We start from the raw sequence: 8707 nt of genomic DNA on the forward strand, positions 1-8707 counted from the left end.
AAGAAGCAACAGGAGAGAGCCCAGGCTGGGCTGCTTTGGCTCACTGAGAAGTCAGAGAAAAGGGGTCCTTGGAGACAGGTTCAGGGGATTAGCCCAGGACAAACTGCCGCTGCCCATTCCTTCCCTGGTTGCAAGTCTCATGGGTCCCTTAGGACATGTGCTCCGGGGAGGGAGAGTGACCCTAATAGAACAAAACCTTAATGAACATTGTACTAATGTGTAGCACATTACACCAATTAAGTAAGCTCAAATTTATAAGGTTAAAGACCCAATATCCCCAAATTTACAAGCATACATCTCAGTGTTATCTTGGTTTTACCTAATTGTTACTCCACTGGGAGAGACATTTTAAATATCCCTCCCCTCCCAATACATCATCCTTTCTGAGATGGAAAGGGAACACTTAAATTTCTTCACCATTTACCCCCAATCTCATGAATCTGGTACACTATTGTTAACAGTGCTTACATTAGAGTGTAAAGGATCCATATACATTTTTGTATACATTGAACACATGGAATCGCTCTAAAGCAGCGGTTCTCAACCTGTGGGTCACGATCGGGTGGTTGTCTGCTCTGGATGACTTTATCTTGAGGTTGCCTATAGGCTGGGATGTTCAATCAGGTGAGTGATGTGGAAGTGTGGAAGTCTTTTTAAATAAGAAACAGGAATTCAGAATTAATACCTTTTAACTTCGTAGTGCAGGGATTAGATAGCCATAGCTGGCATGGTCTCTCCAGCAAGGCTAGAGAGAGGCCTTGTGGGGAGGTCTTCTGATGGACCTGTCTCCAGTTTGGGCGTCTTGCCCCCTGGTGTAGACTTTGTCTTGTAAAGTGGGTTCCCTGATCACTGTGGAGCTCCATGGTGATTTTCCAACAAGAAAACACGCTTTCTGCAAGTATTTTAATAATTTTTTTCAACTGTAGCCCTTCAAGGTGGGAATGCTTCTACCCAATGGGAATGCATATAAATCATCACTGGAGTGCTTTTATCCTTGGGAAGGGACAATTGGATTAAAATCTACTTTGCAAACGTCAGGATTTTAGCAGATCGCATGGGCCTAATTAGTTTCATTTCTCCCTTTCATAAAGAGAGATTTCCTGATTTTAGTTATCTGCTTAATCATCCATTTAAAGACTTAACAAGCAATTATAGAAAGTTAAGTCATTAGGAGCAAAATTTAACTCAATATTAAGAAATCTGTGTTACCCAAGCAAAGAGCAGATCATACAGAACATAGGAAATAATTTTACCAAACACAAAATCCTTCCTTTGCCTTTGTAATCTCTTACCAAGAGCATACCATCAGGACAAGAAAACTTGTCCTTTTTAACAGAGAAAACCCCAAATTTCAATTTGGTATCAGGGCACTTTAGAAATCAAAGAAAGTTCACTTAAATAAACCCATTTCAGTCCTAGCCAACCTGACCCATACATAGGATTTCAAGATTCCTTTTCCATCAGCTTCCATAAGCCTTTCAGCTTTTGTTCTTTTTCCTTTCTTACTCTAGAACAGTAGTTCTCAACCTTCTGGCCCTTTAAATACAGTTCCTCATGTTGTGACCCAACCATAAAATTATTTTTGTTGCTACTTCATAACTGTAATGTTGCTACTGTTATGAATTGTAATGTAAATATCTGATATGCAGGTTGGTCTTAGGCGACCCCTGTTAAAGGTTCGTTCGACCCCCAAAGGGGTCGCGACTCACAGGTTGAGAACCGCTGCTCTAGAAAAATCATTTTAGTCCAGGACAAAATTACTCTTTCCTTCCACAAAATGTATCTTCATTCCTCATACCTTCTTCTCCCAAGCATGCATCTCTTAATTTCATGTGAAATCTTTTTCTGTCACCATAACATCCTGATCAGGCTTTGTCATAAGTGACCCAAGATTTTTTGGAAACCGACAAAATTTCCCCTAAAAACTTACCCCACTTATCTCATTTGTCTTTAACAATTACTTTTAAATTACTTCTTGAAGGCTTCATGAGACCTCAAAGTGATTAGCCATTCTCTCTAAAGACATGCCTGTTTTAATTAAACCAACAACCTTAAGCTACTCCAGTCACTGAAGACTGATGCTAGATCACACACATTAGTAAGTGACTGGGTTCATGTCTGTTCTCTCTGTTTCATATAAGTGCTCATTTGTTTTAAGCCAATTGGGTAAGTTCCTTTACAAACCAATTCTTCAATTATAGTTCAGTCTTGGCAATACCATCCAGCTGTAGAAATATACCATATCTACAACATAAATACATAGACAGATGTAAACATACAAATCACAGACCACGCTTTCCTAACTTTCATTATAAAATGCTAGCTTATGTGTCCCAGGCACAGAAATACAAAACTCAAAAAAGAAAAAAACACACCAAAAAACAAACAAACAAAAACCTGGATCCGAATTATGTTTTTATCAGATGGACTAAGTTCATGTTTTGCTCCAATGGCCAAAGTTTTTGCATGCTGTAAGGATTCCTTTAGAGGTGTTTTTAAAAGCAAAGGATACATTTTCTTGTCTTTGAGAGCAAAGATCAAATAGATGGCACCAGCTAGAAAATGTAGTGTATGTGTGTGTGTGTGTGTGCGTGTGCGTGTGTGTGTGTGTGCCTGTACCTGTGTGCCTATTGAACCACTTGACCAGGGTTACAGATAAGGTAATAGGAGAAAAAGGTGGATATCTAAATTACATTAATGTAATATCTACATATCCTCTACCACAATTCTGTCATCACATAAATGCTAACTTTTCCATTTTTATTAGTAATCTTTGACCCTTTATTTTCTTTTTCATCCAACTAAAACAACCATTAATGCATTTGATAACTTTCTGTCAAGTTCAAAAGTATTTAGCCACAATCCAAAGTTTCTTTCCTTCTTCCTGCCCTGTTATCCAAGCTGAAATGCTACAGAACTTGAATTTGCTCAGAGCTACGAGTGAGGAAAGATCGTGAAAGCTGAGTTGATCTGAGGCAACCACAACACACTGCTCCTTCTGGGAAGATTACCTGACATTTTCTTAAAGAATCTAATAAATCTTTTCCTCCCTTCTGCCTATTTTGTTGTTATTGGTGGGGGTTTTGTGTTTTTGTTTTTTTTTTTTACTTTCTGCCCTGTTTTTTTGTTGTTTTTTTATACTTTCTCACCCCCACCTCCATTCACTTGTGTGGTTTTCTACTGAACAACACCTATAATAATTTATTAGTTCATGTCTCCATTATTTGGGGGTTCTGGATGGTTCTTTTCCTTCTTTTTTTAAAATTAAATCTTTATTGTTCAGATTATTAAAGTTGTTCCTCTTTTTTCCCCCCATAGCTCCCCTCCACCCAGTCCCCCCCCACCCTCCGCCCTCACCCCACCCCCCCACTGTCCTCATCCATAGGTGCACGATTATTGTCCAGTCTCTTCCCGCATCCACCACACCCCTTCCCCCCTCCCCCCCCAAGAATAGTCAGTCCACTCCCTTTCTAGGCCCCTGATTCTATTATATTCACCAGTTTATTCTGTTCATCAGACTATTTATTCACTTGATTTTTAGATTCACTTTTTTTTTAAAATATATTTTTTTATTGATTTTTTACAGAGAGGAAAGGAGAGAGATAGAGAGTTAGAAACATCGATGAGAGAGAAACATCGATCAGCTGCCTCCTGCACATCTCCCACTGGGGATGTGCCCACAACCAACGTACATGCCCTTGACCGGAATCGAACCTGGGACCCTTCAGTCCGCAGGCCGACGCTCTATCCACTGAGCCAAACCGGTTTCGGCGATTCACTTGTTGATAGATGTGTATTTGTTGTTCATAATTTTTATCTTTACCTTTTTCTTCTTCCTTTTCTTAAAGGATACCTTTCAGCATTTCATATAATACTGGTTTGGTGGTGATGAACTCCTTTAGCTTTTCCTTATCTGTGAAGCTCTTTATCTGACCTTCAATTCTGAATGATAGCTTTGCTGGATAAAGTAATCTAGGTTGTAGGTTCTTGGTATTCATCACTTTGAATATTTCTTGCCACTCCCTTCTGGCCTGCAAAGTTTCTGTTGCAAAATCAGCTGACAGTCGTATGGGTACTCCCTTGTAGGTAACTGACTGTCTTTCTCTTCTACTTTTAAGATTTTCTCTTTGTCTTTTGCTCTTGGCATTTTAATTATGATATGTCTTGGTTTGGTCCTCTTTGGATTCCTTTTGTTTGGGGTTCTCTGTGCTTCCTGGACTTGTAAGTCCATTTCTTTCACCAGGTAGGGGAAGTTTTCTGTCATTATTTCTTCAAATAGGTTTTTGATATCTTGCTCTCTCTCTTCTTCTGGAACCCCTATCATTCGGATGTTGGTGTGCTTGAAGCTGTCCCAGAGGCTCCTTACACTATCTTCATATTTTTGAATTCTTTTCTCATTTTGCTTTTTCATTTGGGTGTTTTTTGCTTCTTTGTATTTCAAATCTTTGACTTGATTCTTGTGATCCTCTAGTCTGCTATTGGAATTCTGCATAATATACTTTATTTCAGTTAGTGTATGCTTAATTTCTAGTTGGTCCTTTATCATAACCTTGAGGGTCTCACTAGATTTCTTGAGGATCTCACTACATTTATCAGCAGTTTCTAGAAAGTTCTTGAAAAACCTTAAAAGTGTGGTTTTGAACTCTATATCCAGTAGTTTGCTTTCCTCCATTTCTGTCATTTGTGTCCTGTTTCTTTGTCTCCGCTTTTTTAATGCTTCCCTGTGTTGGTAGAGTGGCTTTGTGTGCTAGATGTCCTATAGGGCCCAGTGGCTCAGCCTCCCCATTTATCTGAGGTGGACACCCCTTTGTGACCTTTGTGCACAGTCTTGTAGTTAAGTCTTGATTGTTGTAGGTATCACTGGGAGGAATTGACCTCCAGGCCTATTGGCTGTGAGAATCAGCTGTGTCTATAGTGGGAGAACTTCTGTGCTGAAGACACCCTTATGGGGCAAGACTTGCTTCAGTGGGGCTTTGGTGCTCACTGAGTCTGCCCCCTGAGTGTGTCCCTTATGGATCTGAGGAGTTGTAATCTGGATGGTCCCACTCTGACCACTGGGTACACTGGCTCTTGGATCTTAGGAGCTGCTAATTTAGCCTCTGCCTGAGGCTACCCAGCAGGAGCTACGAAGAGATATGCAGAATCCCCTTCCTCATTTGGGGTTTGCAGGTGCCCAGATGAGGCCCAGCTGTGAAGCAATGCAAGCTGCTTTGGGGCCTTGGGCCTTCTCTTGGAAGTTCTGGGTCTGTCTGGCCCAGCTGCAGTTTGTTAGGCAATTTTCAGATTGCAAAGGGCCAGGGCATTCATATGCAAAAGCGTCTGCTGCAGCTTGGTGGGGCGGGGTCTCAGGGGAACAACAGGGTGGAGCAAGCAGCTATGGCTGATCCTCCACTGGCAAGCAGTTGCTGGGTGCAGGGCCCGGCACTTATGGAGCCTCAGCCAGATTCACTGCATGCCTAATGGCCCCTTCGCTTGCCACACCCCTCAGGGAGGAGCCGAGTGCTTCGCTGTAATCCACTTAGGGAACAGAGATGCATGCATGGCCTGAGGTCGCTGTAGCAGTCCTTCCCCGTGTTCCCACCATCGGGGGAAGCATTTGACAGGGATTAGCCCACCTCTTCCTCCACACCGTTCTACCTGGTGGACTCTGTGTCTGTCATCAGATGAAGCAGAAACCACGTGAGACTGTCTTTCGCATCTTTGTATCCCCACCTTAGCACAGGGCTTATTGCACAGGTGCTAACAGACTTGAACTACTCTGTATGTGCCAGGCCCTGTGTTAAGCATTTCCATCAAATCATCTTATTCATTTCTCATTACAAACCTCTGAGGGCAGGAAGTGGTTTGGTTTGTCCATTCGTACAGATTAAGGACATGAGATTGATTTTAAAAATTCTAAAAACTTGCCCAGGTCACCGAGGAGATGTTAGAGCTGAGCCTGAACCCAGGTCTGTCTTGAGCCAGAGCTGGTGGCCCAAGTTGTGAAATGGTCCTGACCAGCACGAGTCAGGGTGGGTCAGCATGTGCAAAGGCCATATGGCTCTTTTAATGATGGAACTAGTGCAGAAAAATTACCACCAAGTGATCTCATGGTTGTGTGTTTTTTCCCCCCCTTAAAATATTATCACCTATGGGGGGAGTTCAGTAAATTACTCTGAGACGTGTCACACAAGTGAAGAACTTGGTTCTCTGACATCGTTCTTTCTCTCAAGGTGGTAAAACAGTGTCTTTTCCTTAGAGTTAGACTTGTCACCTCAGGGCAATAAGGCGATTTAACACCCCTCAGCTCAGCAGCAGTGCTGGGCGACCAGGCACAGGGGCCGAGTAGAGGTGTGTCCTGCTGTGCAGGAGCTTGCCTGCAGCCTGGGCACTGAGCACTGTTCCTTAGGTGGTTATTCTACTTATAGGTTCCCTCAGGGCAGGCAACCCCTCTCCTGTTTGTGTATGAGTCACTACAAAAGGAGCTGGTTTTTCTAAAGGTCATTCCTCCTCCTCCTCCTCCTCCTCCTCCTCCTCCTCCTCCTCCTCCTCCTCCTCCTCCCCCAACTCCATCTGTCCTGTCTTTTCTTCCTACCTTCCAACCATTACCTACTGCACATTTGCTAGAGCTTCTAGATTTGGAGGGTATGGTGAGCAATACGATAAAGTCCTTGCCCTTGTGCTGCTAACGTTCTGGTGGAGAAGATTTTCTTCCTAGCCAAAATGCCCTGTGCCATCACCACCAGACTCTGAAGAAGAAAACCTGTCTTTAATGACATCCCTGAGGAAGCTAGATTTTACACACCTGTCAGTACATGGGGGCATTGCTTGAACATGACCCATGAGACAAGCAACAACCACCTTTGTCTTTATCAATACCTTGAGCCTGTGCACAGCTCCAAGCACCTCAAGGTTTACGCGACAGAGGGAGGAGAAAACCATCCTTTCCGGTTCTCCTCCGGTGGGGGCCGGGAATTCTACTTCTATGAGAAGAAGGAGGTTGTTGACCTGAGTGACATCATCAATACCCCTCTGTCTTGTGTGCCCCTAGACATCTGCCTCAAAGGTCATTGGTTGAGCATTGAAGGCTGCCAGCCAGCTATCCCAGAGAATCCACCTCCAGCTCCCAAAGAGCAGCAGAAGGCTGAGGCCACAGAACCCCCGAAGTCAGCAAAGCCAGGCCAGGGGGAAGATGGACCCTTGAAAAACAAAGGTCAAGGGGCTGCTCCACCTGATGGCAAAGGGAATGCGAAGAAGGCACCACCCCTACTGGAGGGGGGCCATTTTCGATTAAAGCCCTGAAGTGTCCACGAGCTGTCTGTGGAGCAGCAACTGTACTACAAGGTGATCACTGAAGCCTGTGTGGGGTCATGTGAAGCCAAGAGAGCGGAAGCCCTTCAGAGCATCGCAACAGACCCAGGGCTCTATCAGATGCTGCCACGGTTCAGCATCTTCATCTCAGAGGGGGTCCGTGTGAACGTGGTGCAGAAGAACCTGGCCCTGCTCATCTATTTGATTTGCATGGTGAAGGCACTGATGGACAACCCTATCCTGTACCTAGAAAAATACGTGCATGAATTGATTCCAGCTGTGATGACTTGCATCGTGAGCAGACAGTTGTGTCTGAGGCCAGATGTGGACAATCACTGGGCACTCCAGGACTTTGCAGCACAACCACTAACAACATCCAGTCCCGGATCACCAAGACCTTCACCAAGAGCTGGGTGGATGAGAAGCCTCCATGGACTACACGTTATGGCTCCATTGCAGGCCTGGCCGAGCTGGGACATGATGTGATTAAAACTCTGATTCTGCCACGGCTACAGCAGGAGGGGGAGCGGATCCGTAGTGTCCTGGATGGCCCTGTGCTAAGCAACATTGACCGAATTGGAGCTGACCACGTGCAGAGCCTCCTCCTGAAGCACTTTGCCCCTGTTCTGGCAAAGCTGCGCCCACCACCTGACAAGCAGGATGCCTATTGGGCAGAATTTGGGTCCCTTGGACCCCTCCTCTGCTCCCATGTGGTCAAGGCCCGGGCTCAAGCTGCTCTGCAGGCTCAACAGGTCAACTGGACCACTCTGTCCATAACCTAGGACAAGTAAAGTTAAAAATAAAAATTTAACCTTATTTCGAGTTAATTTAAATTGGCCAATTGAAATAAGTGAATATTCATAAAGACTTTGTTGTACCTGGAAGGAAGCTACTCCTGAAACATTAACTAATTTTCTATTGATAGTTCAAAATTGCTTCGCATGCAATGAATCTAAAGCAGTCATATTTCTATACAAGAAATTGAAGTGAAAGGTTATCAAGACTGCATTGTAAAATTTCCAAAAGCCTCCCAATATTAAAATTAAAAAAAGGGTGGGTGGGGGCGGGGGGAGGATAGCAGAATAATGCCTTGTAAGTAAAAGCCTTAATTACATCAAAAAATTTTTTTACTTGAATATTATTTTTCACTGGTAGTGCTAATAACAAGACTCCTGTTTAAAACAGGAAATTATTAATTATGAGAATTTCTTGGGTAAGAGGCCGTTAGATGGCCCCGAAGTTGAAGAAATGCCTGCCACAAAGCTACCACGATGAATAAGTGCTAAAGGAGACACCCTGGAAGTAGCATTATTGGAAGCTCGAGAACCACTCAGCTCAATCCATACCCAAAAAAATTCCACCAATGCTTTCTCCAGTCCCTGTACAGGACAGCGCAGACCTTGCTCCTCCATTGCCA

At 43.8% G+C, this 8707-nt stretch overlaps 1 pseudogene; it reads left to right on the top strand.

The window, feature by feature from the left end:
* Positions 1-6813: 6813 nt before the first annotated feature.
* LOC132236637 (transcription initiation factor TFIID subunit 6-like) lies at positions 6814-8182 on the top strand (annotated as a pseudogene).
* The last annotated feature ends 525 nt before the right edge of the window (positions 8183-8707 follow it).

This window comes from Myotis daubentonii, chromosome 6, assembly GCF_963259705.1.
Source record: "Myotis daubentonii chromosome 6, mMyoDau2.1, whole genome shotgun sequence".
In the NCBI taxonomy this organism is placed as follows: Eukaryota; Metazoa; Chordata; class Mammalia; order Chiroptera; family Vespertilionidae; genus Myotis; species Myotis daubentonii.